The 12,795-nt window shown below is 38.3% G+C and overlaps 1 protein-coding gene across 1 annotated transcript in view; it reads left to right on the forward strand.

Annotated features, from left to right (window-relative positions):
- The window catches only part of LOC127584734 (AP2-associated protein kinase 1-like), a 63,651-nt gene that overhangs the window by 7,792 nt on the left and 43,064 nt on the right, over positions 1-12,795 (forward strand). The gene's annotated exons all lie outside the window — the stretch shown is intronic.

The following is a 12,795-nucleotide window of genomic DNA, read 5'->3' on the forward strand; positions in this document are numbered from 1 at the left end:
CAAGAACCAAGTTCTGGAGAGCTTGTATATTTCTTGTTCCCTTCAAACTCAATATGTTCACCAGAAATTTTATTATCTGACTGTGTAACGTGGAAAAAAGTGAAATAAAAGTGTAATTTGTATTAATAAGAATAATATCCAATAGTCTGGAAAATCTTGCTAGTCTGGCACAACAAAGTCTCAAGGGTGACTCCAGTAAGAAGGTTGTGTTGAACTTGTATAAAACACTGTTTAGACTCCAACCGAAGTATTGTTAAATTTTGGTCACCTAAGCTTAAGAAAGATGGGAAGGTCCCAGAGAGGGTGCAGAGAAAAGATATTAGAAAGGTCTAATATCTATGGGGATGAGATTTCAGCTGAAAAGTTAAATTGGACAAGTTGTAGTTGGAGCAAAGTAGGTTGAGGGGACATTGGATAGTGGTGTGTTAGAGAAAAGTTTTTCCCATTAGGGTATTGTTCAAGGACATGGTGTGGGAATAGGTGGACTTGTGCCTGCTTCTGGTGGTGGGCTTGTATGGATTCAAAATCTTGACAGGACGTAACATTGTTATATGAAGTGTAATTATAAGCTGCAACTTAATGCCTCTAAGGGTAATTGAAACATAACCAATCAGAGCTTTCAAAAGGGAATAAGTGAGGCTGGACCTCCACCTGCTATTAAAACCAAAAGAGAGCAAGACAGATGTTGGAGTCAAATTTGAGAATTTCAATAATTTTATCATGTTTGTTGAGGATTAAAATCTTATCTTGACTACATCAGCCCATTCTCCTGAAGCAAAAAATTGTGACATGGAAGAATTCTCGAGTATTGAGAGAGGAAATTGCATGTAACCTCATTTATATTGTTGTGAATGTAAATTGGAAGACTGGAGTGTAACTTGTATTAGCTGCTTGTCAATTAGAAGAGAAAGAATACAATCCTTTTCAAATGAATGTAGGTGACCTGGAGAGGATTTATTTGAATAAATCAATTATTACATTTTGCAGTCTTGTTTATTGGCCTGTAATATTCTCTAGATGAACATTAATTTGTGCTGTGGTCTCCTTGATTTCAGAACAAATGACCTCCTACAGAAAATGACATTGAGATAGAAAATCAGCCATAACCTTATTGAATGGTGGAGTAGGTTTAGTGGCTTCTTTGTGCCTCTTGTGTTCTTGCATGTATACTTGGAGCACAAATCACAGTTGGCTCAAAGGGAGAAAAATAGCTCTTGAGACACCAAGCACATTACTCAAAACTTTTTCCAGATTTTGTCAGTTGCCATATTCATCAACCCCGAGCAGTAATCATATTACCTATCTACCACCACCTGCCAGCAGCTGTATAACTACTGACTTGTCTTGAGAAATACTATGAGAGCTGCTCATTTTGTAAAAAGCTAGAGTGGACTATGTACAGAGTAGTCTAAGTGAAAGTTTTTGATCTTCCAAATTCACAGGAAAGCAATCTAAATCCTAACAATATCTGTGGACGTTAATTTTTTTCTTCTGATAGTTTAGAGTGATCATCATTAGCACCAACTAGATACTCTGATAATTTATTGCAACAATAAAAGGCTCTCTGGTTTTGTTGGGGTCATAATTCTTCTGAAAACTTGGTAAGGTATTTATGTGGAACAAGACTTAAAACACTAAAGGTTAAAGTTGTTACAAACTATAGATGACACTGAATATGTGACATTACTGGCACAGATTTAGCTGAGGTATTTTCCATGCCAGTTAAAAGGCAATTGTTTGAGGCATATCAACATTTTAGAATGGTGCAATATAAATTCAAAAGTTTAGTCACTTTCTGTAAAAACTCATCTTGTCATGTTTTGTCTTGTTTTTATGCTCTTTTAGCCATTGAATAAATCTCCTCCCGCAAAGGGAATCATAAGTTTGTATTATGCTTTTAGCTTAAAATGTGTAGCTTTTGTGTTCTCTTTCAATCAATCAAGATGTTTTCTGTGAAAACTGTTACTGTGAAAAATAGCCTGGCTTCACAAAACATGCTGAAAATATGGTGTTTCAAATGCTCTCACTGTTAAGAACAGTAATCTAAGTAGAAGTATGCATGACCCAATTGCAAATTTAAAAGTGGCTGCATTGGAAATCAGTAATGGGGGTATTTTGGGTTGAACACAACCACTCAGGCAAGAATTGAAGAAGTGTGTTAAAGTTAATGGAAGTTTTCATTTTGTAATCTACTTTTCTTTCAGCAGAATGGAATGATATGCATATTTAATAGTAAGCAGTTGCTGCACTTTAATCCCATTTATAGCTTTCTAAACAACATGCTTTTTTCTATTCTTGATATCAGATTACTTGTCCAAATTGTGGCTAAAAACAGAACTTTCCCACCTGAATATAAGTAAAATCAAAGTGGTTTTATTATGCTTCTGCTCTTGGCTGCTACCATGTCCTTTCCTGTTTACTTTGGTTCGGCATGCTGCTATGCAACCAGAACTATTCTTCAAACCCCACATCCTAACCATTATCAAATTGGATATTTCTGCAATATTGCTCAACCTCCTGAACAAATTTCACAAAAACTCTCATCCATTCTTATGCTCTCTAAATGCTCTCAACTTCTTGAATGCTCTCCACATTGACCTTCCTGAGCTTTCTCTCCAGCAAACTCCAACTTTCCCAAAATCGTTCGTGTTTTCATCTGTCGTTCAATCATGGTTATCATTTTTATCCCGCCCACTTGTCCCTTTTCTCCCAAATGTTTGTAGAATCTTTGGTCCTTGGCCTAGTCAATGGTGAAATAAATGTTTTACTTCTACACAAACCCCAAAGCGTGCACTTTTTTTACTTTTGGAAGGCTGAAAATTAAATAAAATTGTGAATTAAATATGAAATTGAATGTGGCAATTATTTTAAATAATCTACTTATAGGTTGTGCTCATTCCTCCTATATTTTCCCCAATCTTCAATCGGTACATTCTGACTTAGTAGTGTTATGAACTAACTAACAACAACCTGCTTTTTAATTATTTTTTAAATAATGGAAGCAGCAGTTTGAAATATTTGTTTCTATGTACTTTAGCTAAGCCCATTGGCTGTTGTCAAAATAGACAATAGTCTGTTTATGTGGTTGACTGTCAGAGGTAAGTGTAGACAAATGTAAATTGCAGCTTTGTGTGTGGAAGATTCAATAGTAAGTGACCTTTACTGTGAACTCTTTAGCAATTTATTTAATGATATATCTTCATAGAACGGGTAATTACCACATACTGCCATCAGGCTTTCACTGGTGACAACCTGCTGTCTTGGTTGTTTTTGTTGGATGGTTCTTTGGGGTTTAGGATAATTTCCACTTCATTTCTGAGCAGTGGAATGTGCCTATGTTTATTTTTAACATGTGTGACTGTTGTATCTCATTAACCACATGGACTGGACAGAGAATGGTCTTGGTTTAATAGTAAGGAGGTCAGCTGATCAAGGAGATTCATCCTATGGGAGCATGGATATTTCACTTAGCAGTCATTAGAAGTGGACGCAAGAGACTGGAGATGCTGGAATCTGGAGCAAAAAATGAGCTGCTGGAGGAATTCAGCAGGTCACGCAGCATCTGTGGAGTGAAATGTACAGTCGATATTTTGGGTCGAGGCACCATCTGGATTGAAAGAGTAAAGGGGAGATGGCCGGTATAAATAGGTGAGGGGGAGGGGTGGGGCAAGAGCTGGCTAGTGATAGGTGGATCCAGGTGAGGAGGGGTTGATTGGGAGATGGAGTCAGGTGGGGAAGGAAGGGTGGAAATGGCGATAGACTGGGAGGTGATAGGTGGCGGCAACAACGGGCTGCAGATGTTGGAATCTGATAAGAAAGGAAGGTGAAGACAGGAATCAAATAAGGGAGGAAAGATGGGCAGATAGGAACAGTGGGGGGAGGGGACAGGGCATCAGTAGAAGTAGTGTGTTGGTGATGGGCAGGTGGAGTAGGTGGGGAGGTGTTGTGAGAAATCCACATGGCTGTCATGTGACAGTAATGCCAATGACCCCCGCTGACCAGAGGACAGCATTGCTCCTCTGATCGGAAGTGATACTACTGTCAGTCAAGGTGCGGCTCCACCCACCCCTCAGGTGTGAGAGTACCTTTTGTCTCTGAACCTGCCTGACCATTGGCTGTGGCAGGAACCTTTGTCTTTGACTCCCACACCATTGGCTCATTTAAATCACAACAGTGAGGCTCCACCCAGCCTCCTAGCACCATAAAAAGGGCTGCATCCCCTAGCCCTTCCTCTTTGACGACCTCAGGAGTAGTGAGACAACGCTGCAGAGATCATTGGTAAGAGTGCATCACCACATGGTCAGGGAGCGTTTCACTCATGCTCAAGGAGCGTTAAGGGCCAATGCTAGTGTGGGTCAGGCATTGAAGTGTTATATCCTGAAGTTGTACATTGTTATTGTGTGTTTGTTTGTATCAGTGTGTGTGAATGTATTTTACCCCAGTTGCGATTCCCCTCTCATGTTCGTGGTATCCTGTGCGTGAGTGAGTGTGTGTCTGTTCCCATCCATTCTGTCCCGCGTTTGCCTTTGTTATTAAACTAGTTTTGGTCTACAAAGCTTGTGTCCAGAGTCCTTGATCTTTAAGACAGTAAAGAAAGATTTTATACGACAGGAGGGGACAGAGGTGGGGAGGGTTGGAAAGAAGGATGTGTGTAAGAGGACCTTGAGTAGATCAGAAGGAAAGAGAAGGGGAAGCAGGGTTCCCTGAAATTGAAGAATTCAATGTTCATACCATTGGGTTGTAGACTACCCAGGCAGAAAACAAGATGTTGTTCTTTTTTGTATTTGGCTTTGCTTTGGTGGTGGAAGAGGCCAAGGACAGGTGTGGGAATGGGAAGGGAAATTAAAATGGCTGTTAACTGGGAGCTCCAGATGGCCATTATAGACAGAGCACAGGTGATCAGCAAAGCAGTTGCTAATCGAGGACTTCCAGAGAGAGTGGTCCTTGCAGAAAGGGATGGGTAGGGGAAGATGTGACTAGTGGTGGGATCGTGTTGTATCTGGCAGAAAACGTTGAAGAATGACTTGCTGGATGTGAAGGCTGGTGGGGTGATAGGGGTCATTACAGGTTCTGGTGTCTGATTTAATAGTAGATACTTTGACTGCTGGTGTTCCTATGAATCTGGTTGTCCATTGCCTGGACTGCAGGTGGAGGACTGTGTGAGGTTCTATTCACCAAATTATACAAAGGATATTGATGCACTGAGAATGGTTCAAGGAAGTTTTGCAGGAGTGATACAAGATTTGTGAGTTAACACTTGTTCGGTAAGAATGAAGAGGCCAATTTTTGTTCCCTTCCTAGGGAAGAGATGCCCAAGAAAGTTCTTGTAGATTTTTTCAAAATGCATGGGGTCGGATGGGGGGGAAGAAGAGGGATGTTAATTCTGACTTTTTTTAATCTGACAGCCTACTTCCACCCAACAAGTATGGTGGATGTCAGAAATGTGTTCTATCAAGGAGTAATGATTACTAAATGCATTTTGGGGAAATTGTGAAACTAATATGGTTTAGCTACCAAATAAACCAGTACAAATTAGATTTTGTACATGTGGTGATTGAATACTTAGATTAATTGCTGTTTTTACATGCTTTTTTATAAATCAAAACATTCTTTATTTCCCTTGGTAAATTTCCTGTAATTACAGTATACCTGGTCTCATTCCATCTGCTACAAACCAAATGAGAATGTACTTTTCCTCTTTGTGCCTCTTTTTAGTCTGGTTTAAATCTGGACCTACTTAGGGGTTTATTTGATGCTTCCCAGAAGTATTGTAGTAATCCCACTGCTTTGGGAGTTCATTTACTTGTACCACTGGTACAAATATGCAAGCGATGAGCAAATCACTGGCAGTTTTCAATTCAGTTTGTATTTCAAAAGTCTCGGAAAACTGCTAAACAAAAATAGTATTTGAAAGCTGAATTTGGCTGCATAATTACTAAAATGTTAGTTGGGTCTTGGTTTCATTAGAGAGGGATGGCCCGAATATTTTTGGTGTCGGCTGATGGTACTGTGTTGAAATTCTTCTTAATCTGACCTTAATATACCATATCTCAGAGCTAGTCTTATTCCTAATGTGTACATGTTATGGAAAATGGAAGGAAGGAGTGGCACAGTGGTGCACTACCAGAGACCCACCTTCAATCCTGACCTTGGGTGGATTTTGCATATTATCCCTCTGACTACATGGGTTTGACCTGTGTGGTCTAGTTAAAATCCACATCCCAAAGACATGTAGTTTGGTTGGTTAATTGGCCACTGTAAATTTCCCTTGGTGTGTAGCTTGGTAGAATATAGAGGGAGTTGATGAGAATATAGGAAGAATTTAAAACAAAAATGGAACTGCTGTAGGATTAGTGTAATTGGGTGGTGGATGGTCAGCATTGACTTGGTGGGCTGGAGGACCTGTTTCTGTGCTGTTTCACTCAATGACTGTGTATCATTGCTTGTTTAATGAAACAATTCCCTTTGGTGGAAAGGTCCATAATTAAAAGGTAAAATGCCCCAACATTTAACATGTCTTTTTAAAAAGTGTTTTTAATGGGGATTTTCCTTGAATCTCATGTTGAATCTCTGGAGCAGTGTGGAATACTGCTAATTTATGTGAGCAACATGGACGAGAATGATGGCTTGAGATGGAGTGGATGGAACATGTAGAAATGATCATTAGACAGATCAGTATTGCATTAAACTTTTAACTCCTCTCCATAAACTTTAGCTTTTTGTTGTGGGCACATGACAATGCCTTAAGGGAACAAGAATAATCATCATCCTGGCACTGACATTAAAAGATCAGTTGTTATTTAACCAGGTTGGGGAACGAGTGGATCACATTTCCTCACTGGTTGTTCCTGCCAAACAACCTGTTTCTTCATACATCTGTAAAGCTTTTTTTAAAAAAAATCCCTTTTGATTTAACTTGGTGTGAGCTAGCATTTAAAGTTTGCTAACTAAGTAATTGAAACCTGAGCAATGAATTGGTAATTTAAATTTTTGTAGTCAGATTTAAAGATTGCTTTATGATACTGCAGTATGTAAGGAAACATTGATGTTGGTAATAGTTTTCAAATATGCAGGATGTTTACATAATGTTCCTTTGTATTTGAATAAAGCTATTGAAACAATTATATGGCTTGCATCTAATTCATGAGCTGTACAATCAGTAGTTTATAAGCAAAATTAGATAAATGAACTTTGCCTATGGTTATTGTAACTGTTTACAGTGAGGTTAAATTACTTGGTATTTTCAAAGGATAATTTCTGTTTCCTAGGAACTGTACAATAGAGTAAAAAGGGTGATTACTCATTTTGTATGGGGATAATAATCTGTATCAGAGAATTATACTCAAGGGTGCTTTTTTTCCTCAAATCTATGCAGTTGGCACCTGGTCTGTTTTCATATAATTTGTATTGTTTATTACCTGAAAATTTTTAAGAAAAATAATCCTTGAAATTGGAATTTTAATGGGATGTTTAAGACGAATGTGGATAGATAATCCATTTTGGAATTGAAGCAGTGATACATTGTTAGAGATGCTGTTTCCTTTTAAGATTAATTCTACTTGTTCAGTGGTAAGATGGCATGAAACGTGTGGAGCAGGAGATTTGTTTTCCACCTGGGCCATCTCAATCACTTGACCACACCTCCCAATGTTCTTTAATCTCACTACGAGTACAAAAATCCATTTGTAGTACAAAATAACAGGTTCATTTTGTCACCAAAGGGCATTTCATTTCAAAATATGAAGTGTTTTGAAGGGTTTGAGCAACCCGAGGTGCTATGTAAGTGCAATTTTTCCGCAGCACTTTAATCCTTGGTGTTTTAGCAAGAATGTGGGTTAATGTTACCACAGCCTCGAGTGTTTCTTCACTTTGGGGAAATGAAGTAAACACCATTGAAGTTCCATTACTACTTGGCTCCTTGTTGTATGAAACACAGTTTTGAAGTGATCCATTGGACAGTATCCTAATTAGTTTAACAATTTAGTAATTAAGCACTGTCCAATGCTTTGGCAATGCCAATTAATATTCCAGCACCAGTCTGTTATGTACATGTATTGGTTTATTATTGTCACTTATACCGAGGTACAGTGAAAAGCTTGTCTTACAAACCGATCATACAGGTCAATTCATTACACAGTGCAGTTACATTGAGTTAGTACAGAGTGCGTTGATGTAGTACAGGTAAAAACAATAACAGTACAGAGTAAAGTGTCACAGCTACAGAGAAAGTGCAGTGCAATAAGGTGCAAGGTCACAACAAGGTAGATTGTGAGGTCATAGTCCACCTTATTGTATAAGGGAACCATTCAATAGTCTTTCACAGTGGGGTAGAAGCTGTCCTCAAGTCTGGTGGTACATGCTCTCAGGCTCCTGTATCTTCTGCCCGATGGAAGAGAAGAGAGAATGTCCCGGGTGGGTGGGGTCTTTGATTATGCAGACTGCTTCACCAAGACAACGAGAGGTAAAGACGGAGTCCAAGGAGGGACTTATTTACAAATAAGGAAAAGAATGTTTGTTTTTTTTATTTCTGGCATATTTTGTCTGATACAATTTGCCCAGATAGCCAGTATCTGTCCAGTATGTTGGGTATTATGTATTTTGATCACTGGACATGCATTTAGTGAAATGAATGTATTACTTATTATATTATCATGGTTACTTTCTTAGACTTCCTGAATGCCATAACATTTTCAGTTGTTTTTGTTTTAAAAACATTTGTAATTCAGTTTAAATAGGTAGAAATGATACAGTCTAAAATGTGTATGTATAAGACAGTTGGTGCAAGATCTGTTCAAATATTTGGATTTTCCTCATTGTCCCCAAAGCAAATGATGGAAGTGAAATGTTATATCGGAAAGATCACTTTACCCAGATAAGTACTGCAGAAATGATTTCAAAGAAGCTGGTGGTTTTTAGAAAAAAACTCTTGAATAAACAACAGAGAACACAATTAATACTTGGTATCTTTTGAGGGAGAAATAGCCAGCATTTCAGGTTATTGACTTATAACATTGATTCTGTTCTCTGTCTGTAGATACTGCTTGACCTCGTGAGCAGATCTAACACTTTATTTCAGATTGCCAGCATTTGCAATTCTTGCTTTTCAGTGTGCTTGAGTAGCTGTAACTGCTCAAGTAGATTGAAAGTGTAGTTATTCAGAATTGTGGCAAAGCAAATGTGGGCAACCATAGTTCTATCAGTACTACTTCAGTGCCAGGCAAACTTAGTAGTGAAGTTTGGAAAACCTGGTAAAACAGCAATTAATAGGGAATCAGAAAGAAGAATGCACAATAATTTTCTTCTAAAACTTGCTGTTTTCTCTTTTTACTATTATAATACGACTTAGTTGGCTCTCTGTATCTACTTTATCATGGACCAAACAACATATTTGTAATTAAGTTTTTCTATTCCTATTCTGTTTCAACAGTACATTTGGTGCATGTGATAATAATTGTTTGAACTATCTTGAGTTCTCTGCTTCCCTCTGTGGGGAAACCACAAATTATATTGATAAACTTGTACATCTGCCCCCAGTGATAATGTCACTTGGCTAGTTGAGTAACTTTCCTGCAAGAGAAATAAAAAATCTTGGGGCTCTTATACTTCTACCTCATTTTCCTGTTTTGGCATGATCTGCCTTTGAGATTCAGCTTGGGGTAAAGATTAGCTGTTGCATCTGCTGATGCTTCTGCAGGATTATCTGGCTACATGTAAGTGAGACGGTTTGCAGAAAATGATTGCTGGACAACTTGGCTCTTATTTTTTGCTTCAGCTGTAAGGGTTAGATGAGCTTATCTGGTGGACAACTCATTGAACCATTCATCATGCTCTCATTGCACCACTTGTGTCCTGTTGGGTTCCTTCCCTCTAACAAAGTCACTCATCTCTTTTCTCCAATGTTAGGTATGTCCTGAAATTGTTCTCTCCTGCTATCTTCATCCTTGCCCACTGTAACATGTGATAAGCTCATGAATTACTCTTTCATCGAGATTGAAACCCACTTGGGTGTGGTTTCCTGCCCCTGTACTTTGCTTTCCAAGTTCCTGAGCAATTTGTCACTGAGTCACGAGGAATTATTAGGAGCATATCAGCAGAATCTTTGGGATCTGGCCCTAATATCTCTCTTTGTGGCTCAGTGTCATACACCAATGGTGGAGCAATTTTAAAATGGGGGATTTCTTGGAGATTACGTATGCTAATAATGCTCTGCTCTACTACATCACCTCTAACATCTGCCTTTGTTTCATGAAACATTCAGTGTCAAATAAGCCACAATTACCTTCATTTTGGAGAAACTGGTTTTGACCTCTGCATACTCCATTCATTTGCCACAAGTTTCATCCCTGTCCTTGGCCATGATCTCAGTCTCAACTGGATTGTTTTAATTTGGCACCATATTCACTCCTAGTTGAGTTGTTGAACTTGTACCCTCCATCGCATGTCAAAATGCATCTCAGTGATGGTGCGTCTGCCTGTACCTTGGTTCATTTGTTGAAATTCTTACCTATGCCTATTGCCACTTCCAGATTTCACTATTCAAAAACTTTCATGATCTTATGACCTGCAATTTAAAAAGGGTATGTAAGATTCTGTCAATTAAATCCAATACCACACCAAGTTCTGCTTGTGTATCATCTGGGTATTGACTCTGAGCCCCAACTGAGGTGTAAAAATTCAAGATAACTTTCTAGGTTTACGTCTCATCACAATCTTTGATGTTTCCCTTGGCCACTCACCAGCACACATTCTTGGTTTTAGTCTTTTGCATTCTCGTGTTGTATGAGCTTCTGATGCTTGAATTTCAGTGCAACTTGCTAAGAAACTGCAATTAATGGAGCAATTTTCTGAAATTGTGACATTACCAGGCTATTCTTTGTTTTTAACATTATATGGCATGACTGATCCATTTTTAAAAATTTGCTCCTGACTCCATTTGATGGTCTTCCACAGTTTGCTTTGTTTTGGGCTTCAATAAACCAACTGTTATCCCTCTGAAGGCTGGAAATACAATGGTCAATTGGCAATGGAGCTAATGTTTGGAGTGGATAGTTCTTGGCTGGGGAGACAGGCTTTTGCCACTGCTGCTTTATAAATCATTTTGTTCATGCTATACTGATTGCAAATAAAATGCAGTAAATTTCTGCTGGAAATGTGGTGTATTAGTTTGTCTGTTTGGTACTATACTGGAATGGTAAGCATGCAATTTTCATTCTAGTTTTTTAAAATATTTCTCTGAATAATCTTTTGCATTAAGCTGACCTAGAGATCCTATTGGCCATAAATTTGGCATATCTATAGTTGCAAGATTAGGTGTACGTAGCTGCAAGGAGGTGGTGTTTGGTGGGGAGGGGGGGTGGTTTGAGGGGTGGAAGAAGAGCAAGGGCAGCATATGAACATCACCATCTGCAGGTTCTCAGCCTGACTTGAAATTAATTACCCTCCTTTCATCATCCCAAGGTCTAAATCCTGGAACTCCCTACTCGATTTAAATGTGGGAATACCTTTGCTAAAAGGACTACAGCAATTCAAGTAGGTGGTGATCCACCACTTCAAAGTTAATTAGGTATGGTCACTTATCGCATGCCTTGTGCTTGATGCCCACATCCTGAAAACAGGAAAAAAAATGTCAGTGAAAACAGGAAATGCTGGAAGCACTCAGCAGGTGGAAAGAAATGGTTAATATTTCAGGTCTGGGATCCTTCATCGTAACTGGGAACAAGAGAAAAATTAGTTTTCATTAGTAGAGAAAGTATGGGAGATATGGGTAGAACACTGGAAATATCTCTGATAGAGTGAGTCCAAATGGGTTAATGGTGGCAGTTACATATACATTGTGTTGCTTTGGTTGTACCATGTGGTAATAGTGAGGCTGTGGGATGTGTCCAACAAGTGTATTTAAAAAAAAATTGAGCCTGTTACTTTCAATTCTTTTCAATAGTTGCTGGAGTATTTTCATTAAGTGTGGAAATAGAAGATGGGTATTTAATTTCACAGATTATGACTGACTTGGATCTTGGCTCCAATTACCAATGAGCATTAAGCAAGACTATCAAGAGACTTGGAGCAAAAATATATCAATTTTGTTCTTAAAAATTTGGGTTGATCATAATCCATTGCCATTTTGGGGAAAGTTCCAAATTTTCACTTCCATACATCAGTGCTACAAGATTTATATTAACTAAAGTACCAGGTTGCTTTCAAGACTGATGTATTGCACAAGGGTGCAGTATACAATGGAGAACTTTATGTAAAATCCTTTTCATTTGATGAACTGTTCCAAGATTGTATCTAATTGAAAAATTCATTGCATAGGAGGTTGAAGAGCTTTAATCAAAGCACTAGGCTTCTCTTTGCTGTCTTATTGTCTGCCTACACTGCCCTTTCTCTGTAACTGTAACACTTGTATCTGCATTCTGTTATTGTTTTCCCTTGTACTACCTCAATGCACTGTTGTAATGAAATGATCTGTATGGATGGCATGCAAGACAAAGTTTTTCACTGTACCTTGGTACATGTAACAATAATAAACCAATTTGCCACTTAAGTGTTCACAAGTGAAATGTATTTGTAAGGTATCATAAAACAATTTTTAAACCTTTCTTTGTCCATTGAACTTGTTTGGAGAGTTCTATTTTTAACTGGCAGGAGTAACATGCAGGTTTTGTTATACTTAAGTTCCCTGAAAAAATATAGATATTGTTTTATTCCCCCCCCGCCCCCCAATAATCATAAAGGAATTGTGAGATTTAATTAAAACTGTTTGCTATGGTAATCTATTTAATATCTTGCAATACA

Source organism: Pristis pectinata, chromosome 30 (assembly GCF_009764475.1).
Source record: "Pristis pectinata isolate sPriPec2 chromosome 30, sPriPec2.1.pri, whole genome shotgun sequence".
Lineage (NCBI taxonomy): Eukaryota > Metazoa > Chordata > Chondrichthyes > Rhinopristiformes > Pristidae > Pristis > Pristis pectinata.